The following is a 22,803-nucleotide window of genomic DNA, read 5'->3' as shown; positions in this document are numbered from 1 at the left end:
TTAACTTTTAACTCTTTTTGCAAAGAGTTGGAGACAAAGAAGACTCCCATTAATTGAGGAATGGCTAAACAAACTGTGGTACATTACTGTAATAGAATATTTTATTCCCTTCCTTGGTCATCACTTCCCTATATGTGCTGTAAGAAATGACAAGTACAGTGAATATAGAAGAAGCAAGGAGGGATTTATGTGAACTGATGCAGAACCAAGAAAGCAACATACTGAATGATTACAACAATGAAAATGAAAAGAACAACCACAAAATAATCAAATGTGTATGTTGCAATAAAAAGCAACAAAACAAAAAACAAAGAGCAAGTCTGGCTTCAAAGAAGAGATTTGAGAACCCTACCCTTTTCAGAAGGGAGAAGACCACAGTAGATTGCATGTTATTTTCAGACTTTTTTGATATATTGGTTATTTTACTGATTTCTTCTTTTTTTTCTTTTACAAAAATTTATTTCTTATATGGGCTGATTCCCTGGGAGGTGAGGGGAGGAGGGAAATTGGGAAAAATTTGGTGATATAAAAATACAAATGATATCAATATATTTTGAAAAATTGGGCAATTTCCCAATAACAGTCTGGCCATCTATCCATCTCCTTTCCAATTCTTGGCCAGGTTCATTATCTTCATCTGCAGTATTTTATGCTTTGATTGTTCTAATGTCCTAATTATATGGATTATCCATTAAAATTCATATATCATAGTCTGGATAATGGATTTTTTTCATTTTTTCTTCTTTTGTGATTAGGTTGAACTTTTCTGGAAAAACAACAATAACAATAACTTTTAACCAGATTTTATTTCATCAGTGTAGAGAACTCCTCATGAGGAACTCCTACTACCAGTGTAGATCAGAGCCTGTTCAGCAATTTAGGTAATTGCCTGGAAATACCAAAAGGTTCAGCAACTTGCCAGAATCATAGGCACAGAATGTAGCTGAACACAGGTCTTCTTATCTCCAGTGCCAGCCTTCTATTCATTATATTATGTCCCCTCTCTTTTGAATGATTATGAATCTCATTTAGGAGGCTCTCCAATGGTCCTGGTTTTGGTGTAATTGACACAATGTCATCCATAAGGAAAATCATCTAGAGAACCTCTCTATCTATGAGGAATGTCATTTTGAAATGGACTTTGAGCTGAACATCCTCCATAGGGATCCCCTTTATCTTCCTGTTTTATGTCTTGTCAACAGTAGTTATCATGGGGTTGTTGAACAAAGTTATTTATTTCTATTTTACTTGCTTTCAAAGAATCTTGTATGATTTTGACATATGCATATGGAAAACACTATACTGGAGGAGAGTTTTTAGGATTAGAATTTTTTTCTTAATTAAAACTCACTGTGTATTGCTTTTATATATATATATATGATCCATTTTATATTATTCGTATATATCTATATCTTCTCTCTAAGAGTGGATTGTGGGTGGCTTGAGTAAAGGGATTTATGTCCTCTTTGTTTTTATAGTTTTGCATTTTATTTTATGTACAGGTTTTATAACCTATTTTATTTTATGCATTCATTTAAAAACATTTGTCTGAGACTAGTCTATAGGCTTCACCAGACTTCCAAAGGGGTCCATGTCACAAAAAGGAACTAATTTAATTCATTTCAATAAACATTCATTAAGTGCTTACTAGGACACTAGGACAGCTAGATGATGAAGTAGAGAGAATGACAGATCTGGAGTCAGGAAGGCTTCTCTTTATGAGTTCTTCAGACAATTACTGTGACCCTGGGCGAGTCACTTAATTCTGCTTTAGCTTGGTTATCTATAAAATTTTCTGGAGAGAGAAAAGGCAAAATACTCCAGGATTTTTCTTAAGAAAACTCCCAAATGGGGTCACAAAGGATTTGAAATGACTGAACATATGCCTCATATTGCATCAAGAGCAAGAGATATAAAAACAGGTACAAAAGATTAAATACTCTTGTAGAGAGTGATTTAGAACACAGAGAGAGATTATATGACTTGTCTAATGTCACACAACCAGGATGGTATAAGACTGGCTTCAAGACCAACTCTATCCACTATGCCACACTATCTATAATAGAGCCTTAATAAATGAGATAAGAAAAAAAATCATCCTTACTTTCTGCCTTAGAATTAATTGTAAGACAGAAGAGTAGCAATGGCTAGGCAATTAGGATTAAGTAACTTACCCAGAGTCACATAGCTAGGAAGTATCTGAGGTCAGATTTGAACCCAGGTCCTCCCAACTCCAGGTGTAGTGCTCTATCTACTGTGCTACCTAGCTGAATTAAATTCAGTCTCAGGTAAGCAAATGCCTATTTCTGTCATAAATGTATACTATTGTCTCATATTTAAATTCCTTTGAAGAAACACTAAAGCTTGCAGTCTGCTAGGTAAAAATAAAATTGTTCTAAGTTTCCTTGATTAACCTTTTCTTAGGGCACCAACATATAATGATGCTGTTAAATCCAGTTGAACCCCAAACAGGCTACAACTTGAAAACGTCCCCTTGCTCAATTTCCTTCTTGTTCTTCAGCATTTTATTTTGAAGAGGTAAGTCTAGTAGAGTCACTATTTAGATTCCACCTTCAAAAGCAAAGTCCTAGAAAATTGATCCTTGGCATAAGGCCAGCAACTAAAAACATCACTGTAACGTATGTACAGCCTGCTACATTTCAGTATTTCTTCTATTGAAAATGTGGGCAGCTCTGGGCCAAAATATACTCAGAAAGGAAAGGAAATGACCCTATAAATCTCATTCTTATCTTTATTCCTAAATACAATTACAATGAAGCATACCCAGAAATTAAATTATTTTCCAGGATATTTTGTTTAAAAATGACATAAGGCAACGGAAGGAAAAATGAATATTGTGTATGTATGGATTTGTTGTGTGCACATGTGTATATATACATTTATTTGTCTGTATAATGGATAACTAAAATCACCCAGGTAGTTGGTTTGTAATATTATTCATTGTGCTCTATCAGGTGCAATTATCCTGGAATGTAGTAGAACAGTTTTACTTTGCAAACTTCTCCCATAGAGCTAGTCAGCTATTGTTTTCTCCCTGATTAAAAAGGGGCTGAGTTCTCTTACTCAGAAAGCTCTCAACTTGGTTAAATTTGATTTGGAAATTCAGACACTTTTGAAAAGCATTTTCTACAAAGGGGCTTGCTAAGATCAAAGTTAGGGCCATCCAGTACTGCATTTTGGCAATAAAGGCATCATCAGTGCCAGCGTGAGCTGGACTCATCCACCCAGAGCTTCCTTTTTGTACTCCCTCCTTTGCAAAGCTACTGCTCTGCCAAGGGATTGACAGCTGCTGAAGGGTTTAAATTTTTTTTATTTTAATAAAGGAGTGATGGACATTGGAAAAGCTAAGCATATTGTGAGATAAAAATGTGTGAGAAAGAAAAATATGGCTGAAGAGAATCACGTTAATAGCACTACCTGTTGCCAAGTAGCATGCTATTGTCAGAAGATTAATTAGGCTTGAATTTGGACTCAAGGGAGACCTGAGTCTGAATTCTAATTCTTACACTAGCTGCCCAACCCTAAGAAAATCTTATAACTTTCCTGAGTTTCAGTTCCTCATTTTCAAAATGAGGATAATAATGCATAAACCTCCTGGAGATCCTAGGGGCAGTTAGACGTCCCAATGGATAGAACACTGAACCTGGAATCAGAAAGACCTCAATTCATTCCAGCCTTGAATACATAACTGCATGACCCTGGACAATTTTCCTCATCTTTAAAATGGGGATAATAATACCTATTTTCCACAGCTAGTATGAGGATCAAATGAGATAATATTTGTAAAGTGCTGTGAAAGGGAATTCTTTTTTTTTTCTTTGTATATTTTAAATTAATCAACCAAAAATGTAAAAACACCCCTTCTTAATAGTAAGGGAGTTCACAGTTACTTACTTGGAGAGTGCCACCCTTTTAACTCAATCAATCAGAAACTTGTGAATCCTATGATAAGAGTTGACACCTTCAGGGAATGAGAGGTGGATCTCACAGATACTGTTCCCCTGGACAGTGCTAGGCAATTTGGAAGCTGTGATTGGTCCATGTGAAGAAGGGAAGGGACAGGAAGTGATGTAGAAAAAGGACTATAGAAGTCCTGAACTTCCTGTCCAAAGGTTTTTTGGTCTGAATTTTCAGCTTGAAAGATCTTAGACTGGGACTACAGCTTGGAGTTATGCCTTGGGACTTTGACCTGGGACTCTGGCTCTTGGACTGCTTCTGGTATGGCTGCTCCTGGATCTTCTCCTTTGGAGCTTCAGCTTGGGTGAATGAGAAGTTGACCCTCTTTTCCTGGCATCCAGAGAGATTAGTTTCAGAGAGGCCTCCCCTTCTTGGAGGACACGGAGTAGATTGAACCCTTGTTTAATTCACCACCAGGTCCTCTGGCTGAGGGGTTAATGAGCCCTGCCTGGGTTGAGCTGTGGATGGAACAACATTTAGGGTGATAGGCTAGACTTCTTACTCTACCCTCTTTTACATTTCTCTACTTTCACTCCACCTCTTTGTAAATAAAGCTACTGAAAGTCAATTTGACTTGAGCTATGATATTTTTAAAATCAGTGACCACAGTATTATCTTAGAATTCTTATATATTTAGTCAAACCCTGTACTAGAAAGGAAGACTTGGTGAATTATAGTGAGGGAAATTTAGAGATGTTGCACCAGGAAGTAAACAAAAGAAATAGGCTGAATCTTGAGCCCCTCCCCTACACTACTTCCTGTTCTTCCTTCCCAACTGTCTTGATGGAGATTTTTTCACAGATGAGTTGCGACTTTCCCACTAATAACCAATCCGACAAACTAGTGCTTTAACTAAAGAATCTTTTATTCTTTGGGGAGAAGGGGATAAGATGAGACTGGGGAAAGAGGGGAATCAGGGTCTCCCTAATTCTAAAGTATCTTATTGATTGAAGGCTTTTGAAATAATTGTCTCTTCAGAAAAAAAAAATTACCTCCCCCTAAGTGTAGATAATAACAGCATTGCTAACAAGTTTCTTCTGGGCAAAATCTATCTTTTTCCAGTTCCAAGTAGAAGTAAAAATGTCAGGACCAGAGACAAAGTGTAGTGAGCTGTCTTCAAACCACTCTCCTCATCCGCAGGGGAAGGAAAGACTGAGATCAGCCTGGCTGAGTCCAACAGTCCCTCCTTCAAAGGTTCCATGGAACTCTTTCTCTCTCCCGTCCCCGGATGATCTGTGTGTTCCAATGTTTTGAGTTCTCCTTGCTTTGCAGATCCATTTTCTTTTTGCCCAAATATCTTCATTCACAACCCTTATTTTAATTCCTTACAGTGCTTTGCCAAACTTAAAACTCTATACAAATATGAATATTGTAATTCCTACCTCCTAGGGTTGTTTTATGGAAATCCTTAGAGAGATATCAAAATGTGAAGGGTTTCTTTTATCAATTTTTCTGACAGTGACACTTAAGGTTCATATGTAATATAAGTGAATGCTTTAAATTTCAAAGCCAGTCTTAGAAAAAGTATAAAATTGGTGAAATTTGTTTTTATTGATTCCCCAAATATTCATTCCCCAATGGGTATTAGATGTCTTCATTCTGCCAACTATATTACCGCACCCTTTGTTCATGATTCAAAACTGCCTCGCCCTAGCCAGTCCCCTTCTAATACCATTTAGCAGTCCTAAACTAGTAGCAATTGCTTGCTGCAGCAATTCCAAGATCAAGCAAGCTCAGTACTGGTTCTCCCCACACTTTGGGGCTTTTCCTTAGCCTACTATTCCCTCTAGGTTTCTCTTAGCTGTGCTGATGTATCCAGGGAATAGATAGGATTCATATACTTTTTCCATCTCACTGATTCCTGGGACATCCTTCCCTTTGCTCCCATGTCTCTTGGAGGGGGGAAATGTTTTCTCTCCCTTTAAGAGAAAAAATACCACCTCCCCTCTCTGATTCACTGAAGCTGCCATTATTAAGCTATTAGGATTGGTAGCCAATAACTTTTTATATCAGCAGAATCAAAATATAGGCAAGAAAACAAATCAATGAATGAACAGGGCAGGTGGAATGCTGATTGCCTGTGCTGCCAATGGAAAGGAACAAAAATGAATTTCATACCCCCTTTTTACTACTACACTCTCAAGGAAGAAGAGAAAACAGGCAGGGAGTGATTTAGAAGCTAATGAAGTGCCCAACTATCAGGGCCAAAGTAGAGAGAAAGAAGATGTCAACTACCTCGTGGTAGGGATGGAGAGAGGGCAGGATTCACTATACTACTCTAAAATTTTCTGCTTCTACTGGTAGCCAGTTTGTCTAGTATCATTGTTTGAAGCCCTCTTCTTGATATGTGTAGGATTTTGTGACCTTCTTTCAGATGTGTCAACAAGGCATTGACCGCAACATCCAGTTTTCAGCTTGGACAATAGAGGATTTGATCTCAGCATGTCTGCCATAGCTTCCTCTTCATCCAACTGCCTCAAGTGACCTGGCAAGATGGATTCTTGTGTCCCATGCCTGTCCTATTACCTTTTTCCATTGCCAAGTTCTTCATCATGGGTATGTTGGAACTCTGGGTAAAGAGATCTACTTAGATGCATTAGTCATTTCCAACATATGATGGATCTCTTGTAATATCTATGAGAATGGTGAGCTTGGGAGGAAGAAGATTCTCTTCCCCAGAGCCAGAAATATAACCTCTTGCAAAATCAGCTGAGAAATATTTGAAATCTATAAAAATAAATTATAACCAACCAATCAACAAGTATGAAATGTCACCTAAAACATGAAGCACTGTCCTAGGCTCTGGGGATATAGGATACAGGATAAAGGATGAAATAATCCCTACACACAGCAACAAATCTTCAACACAAAATAACAAGGGTGAACATCTCATGGTACTCTCGATAACAAACTCACATGAACAGAGGATGGGTTAGGCATGGCAACGATACAAAGCATCATTTGTTTGTCTGCTTCAGCATCTGTCTATGTTGTAGTCAGTCATTCAGTTGGTCAGTATGGGTGCATCCCAATAATAAATACATTTCCCCAAAACACAATGACATAATCACAAAAAACAAACAACGTGCACTATTATATAGCCTAACACACTTTTAAAAAAGATATATGCAATGAATTTGTGGTGACAAACAATGAGTGATGTGCAGATACATGTAAAAATTAAATTTTTAGTCTCTAGTAATAGAAATATTATATTTTATGAAGTTTATTAATGATTATTAGAAATCAAAGAATAAAGAAATACAAAATAAGAAAACCACATGCCTAGGGCTGATTAGCCCATTCTAAGCTTACTTACTACATCTTGCAAATGGCTGAGCAGAGAGAGCAAGAGAATAAAAGAGCATAGAAGAGGGTGAGGTAGGCATTACTGCCAGTTTAAATATTAATTGTGATCTTACCCAGGTGCAGGCTCAGGTGAGATTATAGGGAATTCTGGGAAATACCAAGGACTTCTGGGGATTGAAGTCTAGGGTTCAAATCTCCATTTTACAATCCTCCTGGAGGCCCAAGGAAGACTAGTCTCTTCGCTGGGGCTTATAAGCATACCAACTTTGAAATTACAATAATTTGAGGTTAAGAGGAAAAGAGAAAAAAACCAATAATTGCTAGATGCATTGACAAAAAGCCAGTTAGGGGGGCGTCCCCTTTGGCATGAAAGTATACAACAAATAAATGTTCAATCAACCACACCCAAAGTTCATTCTTGATCTTCTTGTGCAGCTTGTGGTCTGTGGAGGCATCAAGGACTTTTCCAAACAGTTCAGTTTCTGGATTCGGAGAGGTAGCATGTTTCTTAACCTAAAATTTCTCTCTCAAGGAATTTAAACTTTGCAATTTAAAGTAATAATAATTTTACATTTCCCCCCTGAAGAGGGTGATTGAAAAACACAGGGATCACTTAGGGATGCATGGCTGAGTTATGAGGTATATGAATCAATTGGTAAGAGAAATAAAAAAAACATTTTTAAAAATCCAAATTAAAAAAAGATAATTTCTGGATGAAATATAGACTATCAAAGTCTTATGTGCAAAAATTCCAAGTAAAGGAAAAATAAATCTATAACAGGTCCTTGAATTAGGGCCCAATTAAAATGATATAAGCAATTAAGCATTTACCCAGTCAGTAGCCAGGACTACAGAAAGTTGCCACATTATGAAAGACAGAAAAGGGACTAGATTATTGGAGCCAGGTAGGAGCCAAATTTGAGGTACTTGTCTATAAGTATTTTCAAGAAGAGTGTGGATACCAGGAAGACCTACATCTTAACATATGTCAAGTGTCACAACCTCGAGTCTCACACTAGGTTCAAGTCCTTTGTATTTGCTTAGAATTTTCATCAACCCCATAGGGATTGGTTGGTCTCTGACATTGTACTCAATTGGCACTATGCAGTTTAGCTTTGTGCTTCTTTGGCTCTGTTCAATGGCTCTTTTTGTATTATCTTGTCCTAGAATCAGACAGAATCGTTAAGCAAAATCCCACAAATTTTTTTTAAGTAACAAGTGGCATCATTTTTGCAGTCTCAAGCTTTTGGGGCATGCATTTACATGATAGCAAATGTATTTTAAACTTATATTACTGCAAAATCAAAAAAGTTAAAGAAAATCTTAATACTGGTGACATGTGCTTCAAATATAAAAAGGAGAGAAAAAAGTGAAATAGTATATTGCATATGCAAGAAAAATATAATAAAAAAGGAGTTTTAAAAATAAAAATATAGCTTATAATCATTGACACACTGTGTCAGCTAAGGAAATATAGAATACAAGGTTTCTCAATAAAAATGAGATCCATTTCCTCTTCATGTCTGGCCATGATCCACTGTGAGTATAAGGAAATGATTTTTACAAAGTAACAGTTTTTTATAAAGAACAGTAGTTCAAAATCCCCAAAATTCTCAATAGCCCAATTAATTACAATAGCAAACAAAAACCATTATCATTTTTTACATGAGTCTGCTCTATGACATTTAAAGAAAATGGATACTTGTCACAAGTTTTTCAGGTATAGCAATGTTTCAACCTTGGCAAACATATTTTTAAACAAAGTAAAACTTATTTGGTTCTAGAACATCATCAAGAAATCCAGATTGCTCAGGTGGAAGTAAGGTGAGCTGAAGAGTTATAAATGAGAGATGCTCCTCTTTTGGGAGTCATCCAGGGGTACAATGCCCTGGGATTAACTTCCCAGCTCCTTTGGTATGAGACTGTGATGTCCCATCTGTTCACATTTTTATAAATGTGGGAGGTGGGGATTATAATTGTGTTTCACTTCAGCTACTAAAAGGGACCTTGCCTCCTGTTAGAAACAGACAAAATGACCAGAGTTGTTGGGAAAAAAATCTAAAAATCATGTCTAAAGACCCATTAAAATCAATTTGAGATATTTAGCTAAATTAAAATTTCCAAAGATTGTTATACAATTGTAACCAATTTTGATGAAGTCCATCTATCCTCTATGTGACAATTTACAAAGTCAAAACAGAAAAAGGGCTGTTTTTATATAGGCTTATTCAATAATATTTGTTCAGTATAGTTATAGGGGAAAAACAACAGAATATAACAGTATTAAAACCCAGTACATTAAAATGATTCAGTGTAACAGAATAGTGTTGAATGCATTAATATATGAACTTAAAACTAACAAAATTAAATCTTAAACAAAACAATCAGTAAAATGCAATAAAATACAGAGATTTTTAATAAAACATTAGAGTCTGAAAAGTCTTAAAAATATAACCTCCAGTCTCTTTAAAGTTTCTTATTTTTTTAATATACATTTCGATGCCTATTGTCAGAAGGCATAAGATTGGTAAGGGGTAGGAAATGGGGTTCAAGTGACTTACTCAGGGTCACACAGCCAGGAAGTGTCCGAGGTCAGATTAGAACCCAGGACCTCCTGTCTCTAGGCCTGACTCTCAATCCACTGAGCCACTGAGCTGCTCCCCCATAGTGAGGGTGGGTTTTAGGAATCTCAAATTGGGCCAAAGAGTTGTAGGGAGACAAAATTCTCTCCTGAATCTCAGGTGAGATAAATAAAAAAATCAGTGCAGTCAAAAGATATTCTTTGAAATACGCAATGCTTGTAATCAACTTCCTGTTTGGAAAAGTCTCTTCCTTCTCCTCATTGCCCCCCTACCCCCACCCAGGTCCCTTGCCATGTGGAGGCTAATTGTAGCCTAAGGAAAAATCACCCACATTTTTACCAGCTGGTTTTTTACTCTGAAAACACAAGGAGCAGCTACCAGCAGCCTGGGTCCTGGGGCTGGGCCGGGGTGGGGCAGGATTGGGAGAGCAATCTGGGTCAAGTAGGTCCAGAGTGGATGAATGGAGGCAGGAGCGAGCTGAATCAAAAGGCTTTGCTGAAAAGCCTTGGAGAAACATGGCTTAAAAAAATTATCTAGGCAATTGTTCCCTCTACAGCTGATCAAAATAAGCTATTAAAAGCTGAATTTATGGATTAAAAGCTGAATTTATGGAGAGAAAAGGTTTAGGAAAGTTAAGAAGATTGAGGGTATTTCATCACAACTGATATGGTCAGCCAAAACTGTAAATATTAAAATTTATATTTCTACTAATAAAAGTATTATATTTTATGAGGTTTATTAAAGATTATTAGAAATCAAGGAATAAAAAAATACAAAATAAGAAAACCACATGCCTAGGGCTGATTAGCCCATTCTAAGCTTACTTACTACATCTTGCAAATGGCCAAGCATAGAGAGTGAGAGCATAGAAGAGCATTCAAGAGGGCAAGGTAGGCGTTACTGCCAGTTTAAATATTAATTGTGATCTCGCCCAGGTGGAGACTCAGGTGAGATTATAGGGAATTCTGGGAAATACCAAGGACTTCTGGGGATTGAAGTTAAGGGTTCAAATCTCCATTTTACATTCAGTACAACAGGAATGACAAGCACAAAGTCATAAAATGGCTTCAATAAGTAACTGTAGTTACGTACCAAAAATATTAGTGTACTCAAATAATCATGTGGATCTCTGGTTTCATTTATTCAGAATTCCCCACGAATAAAGCCCATTGTATAACCAAAGCCACCCACAGAGGTAGGGTCCATTAAGGCTGTTGCCCGGAAGTCATCTAAGACTTGTTTGATGTTTGCATCTAGTTTGCAATCCATTGCCACTTATCCTTGTCTGTCCATCCTAAGGCCCTCTTGTCTATGTCTTTGACTGCTCAACAGTGGTGGCTAGTAGCAAGGCAAAGTATCTGGGGGTGCACTACTATTCCCAGCCCCTCACTTGTAGTATTTGTCAGTTTCTGAAATTTAAATATACATATTGAAAATTTAACAATCAACTCTCTTGAGGCAATTTGAGCTAGCTCCAACATGCCCTAGTGACTTTTTTTTTTCCTTTTTATGAAAGCTGGAAAGCAATATCATCATTTAGACTCTACCCTTTAACAGTAAATGTCCCCTCAGGCCTTGGCCTTCTTTTCTCTCTACACTAATCTCATCAGCAACTAGGGTTTAATTATCATCTCTATGTAGATGACTTTCAGATTTTTGTATCCAGCTTTAGTGTCTCTCCTAAGCCCCAGGCTTGCATTACCAACTTTACCTGCTGGACATCTCTCCTGGGCTACCCAATAGCCATCTTAAACTCAGCATGTTCATAGTTAATTTGATTATCTTTACTCATAAATTCACTCTTCTTCCTAATTTTTTTTTTCTGTTAAAGCATATACAATTCTCCTGCTTACGCAAGCTTGCTATGTCAGATTCATGCCCAACTCTTCATTCTCCACCCAGGATAAGATAGCTAGTAAATGTCTCAGGCTAAATTTGAATTCTTTTTTCCTGACTCCATGCCCAGAATTCTATCCACAGCATTGCTTCACCTTTTGCCTGGACTACTGCAAATATCTACCAACTGGTCTTCCTACCACCAATATTTCCACCCTCCACACTGCTGTCAAACCGAATGAAGCACAGATCTGACCAAGAAATGTCAGAGAAATGTCAGTGTCTCCTTGTTGCTCAGGAAATGGTTCCATTTGGTCTTCATAGATGTCTTTTTAAACCCCGTGTATGTGTTCATCCTATCACATAGTTCATCAAGCATATACCAGAATTAAAGTAAATGATGATGTCATCTTCTAAATTGGTGCTTTTTAATCTTGTGTATATGATGGATCCCTTTGGTAGTATGATGAAATCCATGGATCACTTCTTGGAATAATGCGTAAATAAAAAAAGGATTTCAAAGAAACCAATTACATGGAAAAAAATATCATTGAAATAAAGATCACAGATTCCATGTTAAGAATGCTCTAAATTCGTACTGGTGCTGCCAAAATGAATTATACCAGTTAAAATTTATTCTTTTTTTAAAAAATCCATTACTTCCATCTTAAATCAATATTGGGTATTGGTACCAAGGCAGAAGAATGGTAAGGGCTAAACAATGAGGATTAAGTGACTTGCCCAAGGTCACACAGGTGGGAAGTATCTGAGGCCAGATTTGAACAAAGGACCTCTGGTTCCCAATTGAATTTATTCTTGATACCAGCTCTTCTAGGGAGACCTGGTGGTGCCATTGAGCATATGGAACATAGAGCTTATAGAGTTTCTTTCCTCCAGATGCTGAGAATTTGGGAGAAAAAAAAATAAACCAACTCAAAACAGGTAAGCATACAGGCTATTATTGATGAGTACCCAGGGCTTTGGAAAGGAGCCACAAATAGCTTGTTCTGACCAAGGAGTGGCCATTCATGCCTAACACAAGACATAACTGCTGTATGATCCCAGACTTATTTAACCTGAGGAGGTCATCTAATAACTCACACCTTCCCTGTTCTGACAAGATAGCACTAAAATGCAAAATAGTACCAGATTAAAGGTCATTCATTTGGGGTTCTAGTTTTATGATAAAAAACTCTGTAGTAGTAGTAGTCTCTCGGTGATCGAGAATGATTATTGTCTTTGTGCAGTTTCATCTACGGTGTACCCTCATGTGGCTTTGGAGTCCAAAGGCTGAGGCGCACAGTTTGTGGCACATGGGGCATGGGACTCCATTTGTTATGGGAGGTGCGGGTGTGGCCTGGTGTCGGCATTCACGCGCAGTGGCAAGACATCGACGTCGCTCATCTTCAAAGGTGGTGGCAGCATGGTTAATGTGGGTTCACCACTGACAGAGGCAGCGAGTTCTAGTTGCTTTGGTGTAATGCCAGCCCACTTCAAGTGGGACGTTAGCTGATCCTTGAATCTTTTCTTTGGTCGGCCTTGTTTCCTGAGTCCAGCTGACAGCTCACCATAGAATACCTGTGTTGGTATTCGCTGTGGGTCCATGCGGATGACGTGTCCAGACCATCGTAGCTGGGTTTGGAGGACCAGGACTTCGATGCTGGTGGAGTTGGCTCTGTCGAGGACTTCCTGGTTGGTGATTCGGTCCTGCCATCGGATCCTCATGATTGACCGGAGAGAGCGTTGGTGGAATTGCTCCAGCTGTTTCATGTGCTTCCTGTACAGTGTCCATATCTCACAACCATACAGGAGCGAGCTGAGGACCACTGCATTATACACTTTGAGCTTCGTCGCAGTGCTTACACCTCTGTGTTGGAGGACTTTGGAGTGCAGCCACCCAAGTGCCTGGCTGGCCTTTTGGATCCTGGCATTGATCTCATGGTCTAGGGACCCGTCGTTGGCGATGGTGCTGCCCAAGTACTTGAAAGTGTTGACGTTAGAAAGCTGCGTGCCATCGACTGTAATGCACGGCTGGTTAGTTGGCCTCCGTGGTGCAGGTTGGAACAGCACCTCTGTTTTGCTGAGGCTGATAGTCAGGCTAAACAGTTTTGTTGAGGTGGAGAACCTGTCCACAATGGTTTGGAGATGATATTCTTGGTGGGCCATGAGAGCACAGTCATCTGCGAAGAGAGCTTCTAGGATGAGTCTCTCTGTTATCTTTGTTTTTGCAGTCAGGCGGCAAAGGTCAAATAGTGAGCCATCTAGTCGGTATTTGATGTAGACACCCAGGTCTAGATCCATCACAGCATGCCGTAATACTTGGGTGAAGTATAGGTTGAATAGCACTGGAGCGAGGACACAGCCTTGTTTCACGCCATTGGAGATGTTGAAGCGATCGGAAGTCTCTCCACCGGATAGGACTTCCCCTGTCATGTCGACATGAAAGAGCTGGATCAGTTTGACGAATTTTGCTGGGCAACTGAGCTTGCTGAGGATCACTCACAATGCATCCCTGTTCACTGTGTCAAACGCATTTGTCAGGTCTATGAAGACAATGTAGAGACTCAGGTTCTACTCAAGGCATTTTTCCTGCATTTGCCTCACCGTGAAGACCATGTCAATGGTGCTGTGATCTGGTCGGAAGCCACATTGTGATTCAGGCAGGTTCTGCTCTGAAATAGATGACAGTAGTCTGTTGAGTATAACACGGGCGAGGATCTTTCCAGCAATGGAGAGTAGTGAGATGCCTCTGTAGTTGTCACAGGCTGCTCGTGAGCCTTTGTTCTTGTATAGGACTATGATGGAGGCATCTCTGAGTTCTGGGGGCATGTCTTCCTCTTCCCATATGCTGGTCAGTAATATGTGGAATGCCTGGAGCGCCTTTCCATTTAAGGCCTTGTACACCTCAGCTGGGATCCCATCTTTACCGGGTGCCTTGCCTGCACTCATTTGTTTAATGGCTTTTTGGACTTCCTCTATTGAAGGAAGGACATCAAGTTGTTCAATGGTGTGGTTTTGGGGGATCTGGTCAAGGGCGCTTTGGTCGACTGAAGAGGGTCGGTTGAGAAGCTGACTGAAGTGTTCTTTCCACCTGTTGCTGATGCCTTTTTTATCTTTTATGAGAGTGTCACCGTCAGAGGATAGCAAGGGAGTGGTGGTGGGTTTTGATGGCCCATAGACAGTCTTGAGGGCACTGAAAAATTGTTTGTAGTTTTTCATATCAGCAAACCGCTGGATTTCTTCTGCTTTTTTTTCCCACCATCGGTCTTGCATCTTCCTGATCTCATGATGCTCTGTGGCTTGGAGAGACTTGAATCTGTCCTTTTTAGGAGCAGAGTTTGGGTTATTTTGCCACTCCATAAAGGCTTTGTTCTTCTTGCTCAATAGGTCTTCAATGGCAGTGTTGTTCTCCTCAAACCAGTCCTGGTGGTTGTGTTGTTTTGGGCCTAGGACTGCCTTTGATGTTTCCTTCACTGCGTCTCTGAACTGGTTCCAATTCTCGGTTGAGCTTCCAGTGAGTGGTCCTTTGGCAGACAGCTTGTTGTCCAGGCAGGACTAGAATGTTTGCAAATAAGATGGATCTCTAAGACGACCCATGTTGTAAAATGCGCGAACTGTCTGGGTGCGTTTTAGATGGCGAGGCACATTGCGCATTTGAAGAGTCACTCTAACCAATCGGTGGTCTGTCCAGCATTCAGCTCCTCTCATGGCTCTGGTGATCTTTACATCCTGGATGTCTCGCCGGCATACAATGATGTAGTCAATGAGATGCCACTGTTTTGATTTTGGGTGCATCTACGTTGTTTTATATTTGTTCGCCATTCTGAACACAGTGTTCGTGATGGTGAGTTCAAACTCTGAGCATTTGCTGAGTAGCAGTAGGCCATTGTTGTTCATTTTGCCCACGCCGTGTTTGCTGAGCACTCCTTTCCATCTTTCATGGTCCTGGCCAATGCAGGCGTTGAAGTCTCCCAGTAGTATCAGCTTGTCATTTGTTGGCACTGAGTGCAGGATGGCACTCAGGTCAGAGTAGAACTGCTCGATGGTCTCCTCTGTGCTGGTCAGTGTTGGGGCATATGCGCTGATGATTGTGGCATACCGGTCTTTGCTGAGAGGCAAATGGATCTTCATGAGCCTCTCGCTGATGCCCACAGGCAAGTCTGGCAGCTGTTTGAGCAAACTGGTCTTGATGGTCAGGCCAACACTGTGGATTCTGTCTTCATTTGAGGCTCTACCTTTCCAGAAGAAGGTGTATCCAGTGGTGGGTTCGCTGAGTGATCCCTCTTCTGGTAAGCGTGTTTCGCTTAAGGCTGCGATGTCGATGTTATATCGTGCCAGTTCTTTACCGATTAGAGCTGTTCTTCTCTCAGGTCTTGGGGTATTCTCTCTATCAAGTAATGTCCTGATGTTCCATGCTCCTAGTAGGAGTTTCTTTGTATTTTTTCTTTGATTTCGACCACTTAAAGGGGATGACCCGCCAGCTGCAGTGTGCTGACCGGGTGTTTGTAGGGCAGGCAATGTTTGGGACACCTTTTCTAGTCCCCTCCCTTGATTAGGGTGAGCAGTGCTGTCCTAGAGAGGGCTGCTCAGTTGCCCAGGATGCTGCCGAACGTCCCTGCTGCCCACAGGGCCGAGCGACCACTGGTCCGTGGGCCGCCTACTTGCAGGATCGTGACTACAGCTGCCAGTGGTCACCTCCACCTGTTGAGTCATCACTCCCCCATAGCCGCAGGTCTTGAAGAGGGTGGGCGGGGTTAGGATAGATGAGTGTGCACAAAGATACTTATGTGTGAAAGAGATTTAAGTGGAAAAGCCGATGCACAGAGACAGTCCCACTCTCTCGGCGTTGGAAGCCTGGGTCCAGTGGCACGAAAAATTGTTACGTCTGGAGACTTCCTCAGCTGCATTGGATGGCTGTGTTGTCCTTTGTGCTCCAACACGCCCTAAGCACTCCACAGTGCTTTGCTGCGTCGCCCTCTCAGCCGTTGAACCTTCTTGTTGGTTTCTTCTGTCTGTTCAGCCGAAGCAGTCTTCACATGCTGGGTGAGCAAAGCCCTAGTTCATCAGGGGTCGATGACCCGATGGTTACCCTCATAAGGTTTAGCTGGCCTGTTGAAGCCGTTGCCCAGGGTGTGGTCACTGCCACATGCTAGCAGCTACTAGGAGCCACAAGTGAGAGCTGGGTGTCAGGTGGGGGTCAGAGGCTGGAGAGCTGCCCTAGGACAGCACGACAAGCCCTCCATACCAGAGATACTACCCCTCCCTGAGCACTCCATACACCCCACTCTGTAATCTTTGGCAAAATACCAAAAACTTTCTGAGTCTAATCTCCTCATTTAGAATCTGAGGGATTTGAACTAGAATCAGGGATTCTTAGCCTATAAACTTACTATTATTATTTTTTGCTAACTATATTTCAATATAACTTTTTCTTTGGACTCTTGTGGTATTATTTTAAAAAGCATTTTAAAATATTATTTTGAGTAGGCTTGAGCAGGTTTCTCCAGGATGTCAAAGAAGTCCTTGACACAAAAATTATTACTCTTCAGCTGGAGTATATTCTCTGTGATTCTTCCTATCCTAAGATTTTTGTTATTCTCTAAATCTTCTCAGAAAAACATAACAAGGGCTTGAGATCTGACTAGCATTCTGAAATTTATTGTTCAGGGGGGATAAACATTCCTTCCCTGCCTTTCCAATATATAGAGCAGATAGGGGCTAAATCTATAAAAGAGTTATGCATAATAGCAGAGGTCCCCAGGAGCTAAATAAATTGTGCTTAGAGAAATTACTATAACCTGATGCTTTGAAATTAGGAAATAAATTAATTGGAAACCGAGGGGTTATCTATCACCTAGGGAATGGCTGAACAAGTTATGGTATATGGTTGTAATGGAATACTATTGTGCTGAAGTAACAAACAGGATGAGTTCAGAAAAACCTGGAAAGACTTCTATGAACTTAGAAAAACCTGGAAAGACTTCCATGGACTGATGCAAAGTGAAGTGAGAAGAATCAAGAGAACAGTGTATACAGTAATAGAAATATAAGATGATCAACTGTGAAGGACTAAACTATTATCAAGCAAGAAAGTTCCCAAGAGACGAAAAATGCTATCCACAATCAAAGAAGGAACTGTTGAAGTCAGAGAGGTGGAGGAAAAGAAAGAGGGAGAAAATATGAATCTAAAATTTTCAGAAAACATTTGTCAAAAGTTTCTACATGTAACTGAAAAGATTAATTAATTAATTTAAAAAAATTACAGATCCTGTGACCTTTTATCTGAATGGATTTTGTTCTATAACTTTTAAAAATAAACTTAAAACCATACACTAAGATTTTGGGAACATCCTGTAGACTAGAATTAGTTTCTTATGTATCTTGGATATCATAGCTTTAATGGAGATATCTGCTGCAAAAGTGGAGATTTTTGTGCAAAAATTTTTTAATTTTATGTAATCATAACTGTCCATTTTGTCTTCTGTGATCATCTTTATCTCTTGCTTGGCCATGAATCCTGCCACAACTCATAGCTGGGAAATGTATTTCCTTCCCTGTTCCTCTACTTTATTTATAATATGACTTTTATATCTAGTCCATCTATCCATTTGGAGTTTTTCTGGATACGTGATATGAGATGTTGGCCTAAACTCAATTTTTGCCAGATGCTTTTATTTATTTATTTGCTGATCAATGTGTCTTAACTCTAGCAGTTAAGGTATTTGGGTTTATCAAAGACTATGCTACTATGGTATTTTGCTTCTGAATATTGTATACTTAATCTGTTTCACTGACCAATTTTTCTTGCAGAGACTGCTAGATGGTATAGGGGTTGGAACACTGAACCTGGCTGCAGTATAGGTTTAAGTTAAAATTCTGCCTGAGACACTAGATGTATGAGCCTGAACTATTCATTTAATCTCTATCTGCCTCAGTTTACTCAACTGTAATATGAGAATAATAACACCCAGCTCCCAGGGTTATTGTGATAATAATTAGCATTTTGCAATTTACATTTGCAAACGAGATACCATTTTAAAGGAGCTTACTTTAGCCCCTAGCACATAGCAGGAACTTAATAAGTGCTCATTTCCTTCCTAGTATTATTTTAGCCAGTAATAAGTAGTTTTGATGATTATTGCTTTGTAGTATAGTTGAACAATAGTGTAGCTCTCATACTGCTGGTTCCTATTGATTGCCATTTTTTTATTATTTACTTTGAATTCTTTATCTTTTGTTTCTCCAGGTGAATTTTGTTGTTTTTTTCCCCAATTCTAATAAATAATTTTTATAAATCTGGTTGATTAGATACTGACAATTATTTAGGTAGTCTTGTCATTTTTAACATATGGGCACATCCTGACTATGAACAACTAATATTTCTATAATTATTTGATTCTGTCTTATTCTCTAAAGAGTGCTTTGTGGTTGTATGCACATAGTTCTTGTATATAAAAATATCTTATACTGCCCTATTTATTTTTAATGCAACTTCTGTTCTTGTTGGTTTTTTTGATAGAATAGAGAAAAGCTGATGACTTATGTGTGTTTATTTTATATTTTGCTTTTTTATTGAATTTATTAATTTTTCAAATGATTTTAATTGAACCTTTAGGATTCTTTAGGTAGGCCATCATATGATCTACAAAGAGCATTAATTTTATTTTATGATTTTCTTCTTTGTCTATACTTATTCCCTCAATTTCTTTTTCCTATTTAGCTCTGTCATTTAAGTTAAATAATTTATCCCCTCTAATCCTAACTTTTTGCATCTGCAAAATGGGAATAATAACCCTGTTTCACAAAGTCATTATTAGTGTACTGAAATCATTCTCAAGCCGCAATCATTCCCAAATTCACCCAATACCTGACAGCAGTAGTTTCCATCACCAAAACTACGATCAAGGTTTGTAATGAATATGATCTTCTATAGAATCATACAATCACAATAAGATAAAGAATTTCCCTTGTTGGATTTATAAGTCATTTAAAAAATTTTAAACTCTTACCTTTCATCTTAGAAGCAATACTATGTATGGGTTCCAAGGTAGAAGAGCAATAAGGGCTAGGCAATGGAGGTTAAGTAACTTTCCCAGAGTCACACAGCTAGGAAGTGTCTGGGGTCAAATTTGAATCCAAGACCTCCTATCTCTGGGCTTGATTCTCTATCCATTGAACCACCTAGCTGTCATCAGTCATTGTTAATAAAAAAAAAAAACCACACACATCCATTCTATAAGAACTGGAAAGACCTACATGAAGTAATGCAGAATGAAATAAGCAGAACCAGGAGATCATTATACACAGAAACTGTAACATAGTGGGATGATCACATATAATTGACTTTGCTATTAATAGCAATGCAATGATCTAGGACAATCCCAAAGGATTTGTTAGAAAGAATACTATCCACATCTAGAGAAAGAGTAGAAATCCAGAAGAAAACACATGATTTGTCACTGGTTTATATGGGTATGTGATTTGGGATTTTGGTTTTAAAGGATTACTCTATAACAAAAATGAATAATATTGACATGGGTTCAAGTGACAATATATGTATAATCCAGTGGAATTGCTTGTCAACCCTGGGAGGGGGGAAGGATAGAAGGATGAGGGAAGGTATAAAACATGAATCATGGAATAATGGAAATTTTTTTAAAATAAAAAATTTAATAAGAGAAAAAATAAAAACCAAACAAAACAAATAAACAAAGACTGCCTTGCTTGCTCTATAGGGTGCCTGAGACTCCAATGTGATGATTGGTTTTCATCTCTGAATCTATGATTGTTCTGATTCTGAGGAGTAGGTATCTATTTTACAGAAATGGAGGTAGACAAGGACACACAGACACATACATAAGCTATGTCTAATCTCTGACTCTTTCCTTTTCCCCATTTCCTCTTACCCTTTTCTAAACTCCCATAATTACCTATTACTTTACTTCTTATCCACCCAGCTTTTGCCATCCCAGCAGAGGTCATTAATGAGTGAGTGGCATGGAACATGAATAGCTTTGACTTTGTATTTATGTTAGTATCACAGATTTAACCCAATGAACTAGACTTTTGTTTAGCTGATCATCTAACAAAACATTTCTTCAGCTTGAATTTGTTGTGCTCAAAAATAAAAAGCCAAGTGAGTGTAAGTCCATTAAGGGACAGAATAAAGAAATGCTATATTAATTAATTAATTAATGCAAAGGTAATTGGAGTAGTGGAAGAGAAGAAAATATATTCCTAACATTTGAAAATATTCAAGGGAATTTGAACTCTGAAGGTATATTTTGGTTATGAGCTACTTTTATACATCATCATTACTAGACCTTAGTGATCCATTAGAATTGAATCTCTCGAGAACTGTCTAGTTACATCCTCCCCTGAGACTTGTAGGGGTAGCCCTGAGGGGAAGTTTTCCTAATGCTATAGTCTCAAGTCCTCATTTAGGTGTATTCTATTCTATATCAGTTACTAGTAAATATTTCCACAATCAATGGATTGAGCCAGTGATTAATGCTCTAGTAGCATTTTGACCAATTAACATCAAGACATTTATCAATACATGGGACAGAAATGAGTGTGCTATTCTTAAAATGAGCATTCAGCTTATGAAAGCTGGTTTGTTACATTTTTGTTGATTGAGAACTCTAGTACAGGCTTGGGAGAAAAACTGATGAAGGACAGAAGGGGCAATGAACAGCTTGGTTGCTTCCCTTGCCTCACCTGAGTTGGGTTGGAAGTTCAGGTATTTTGATTTATAGGTCAAAGCCTGGTGCAGAGGGCCTGATAGGGAGGGGGTGGGGAGACTTGTGTATATATTGCCTGCTGACTGCCTAGTTAGTTGGCACATCTTAGTCCATCATTTTAGTGCTCTCTTTCATGAAGGGGAATAAACAACTTCCTCTTTTTACTTCTACCTTCTGACTCTGATTTTGTTTATTTGAGTGAGTGGGACACTTGTAATCAATTCTTATCCTACACAATCACAAAGTTTTAGTAAGAACAGAATTTATAAAGCATTTTCCCCAATACCAATGAGGTACATTCTTCCCCTCCATCACCTCAATTCCTAGAAAGGGTGGACTCCGCTTAGAGCATTTGATGTATCAAGATCACTTTTGAATGTGGCATGGATGCTGACTGAATTGCTCCCTTTCTGCAACAGGATATGGCATCTTAGCACTAATCCACTACTGGACAGGGAAAAGCAGATTTCTGTGATTGATTGCTGACCAACTCTATCCAGTGCAGTCTCTTATTGCTGGACCTCTTTTCCCCTGACCTCTTAAAGTCTCAAATCTCAAAAGGTCCTATTTTAAAGGACAGAAGACACAAATAGAAGGCATACACTAGCATAGGAAGCCATCTGCTCATTGGTTTCATGATGGCATTTGTAGGTAAAAGTGGACCCAAGGTACCACCTTTTCCAGAAGGACCACAGTAGAGAGAAAAATTGATTTGGCAAGTTAGTGCCTTATGTATGCACAACCAGTACCAGTTCAGCAGCCAGTCAAGATGCACCTGTTAGCAACACAGTTATCAGACAGAAAAGAGACATAGAATAGCTAAAGTGGGCAGCAGAGCTCTCCATATGCATGTCCCAAACCAGGCTCGCCAAACATCCACAAGTCCTTTCACAATATTCCCAGGGCTAAGCTCTGATTGGCCAGTCCTTTGTTATACAATTACATTTATTACATTTTGTTATATATTACATTTGTTACATATTTCACATTTATATAGTACTTTAAGATAAAAAAAAAAACACTACCAATTTCCTTACAGCAACCCTGTAAAGTATGTAGCATAAATTTATTATCCCTGTTTTACTGATGGAAAAACACTTATTCAGAAAATGACACTGACTCACTAACAAAACTATTAAGTGTAGAACTGGAACTCAACCCAAGGTCATTTGGAACCAAAAAGAGCATCCTTGAAAAGGACTGGGTCAAGAAGAAACTGTATTGGAAATAGAGTCAAGAGAGAGTTGAATTTGAATCTTGCCTTTGCCATTTAATAACTGTGTGACAATGGAGAAGTCACCTCACTAATTTAGAATGATTAAAAATGACTAATTAATAAATGCCAAGCTTTATTT

The sequence above is a fragment of the Monodelphis domestica genome, chromosome 1, assembly GCF_027887165.1.
Source record: "Monodelphis domestica isolate mMonDom1 chromosome 1, mMonDom1.pri, whole genome shotgun sequence".
NCBI classification, from domain to species: Eukaryota; Metazoa; Chordata; class Mammalia; order Didelphimorphia; family Didelphidae; genus Monodelphis; species Monodelphis domestica.
The sequence above is the reverse complement of the archived record's forward strand: the minus strand, read 5'-3'. Positions refer to the sequence as shown.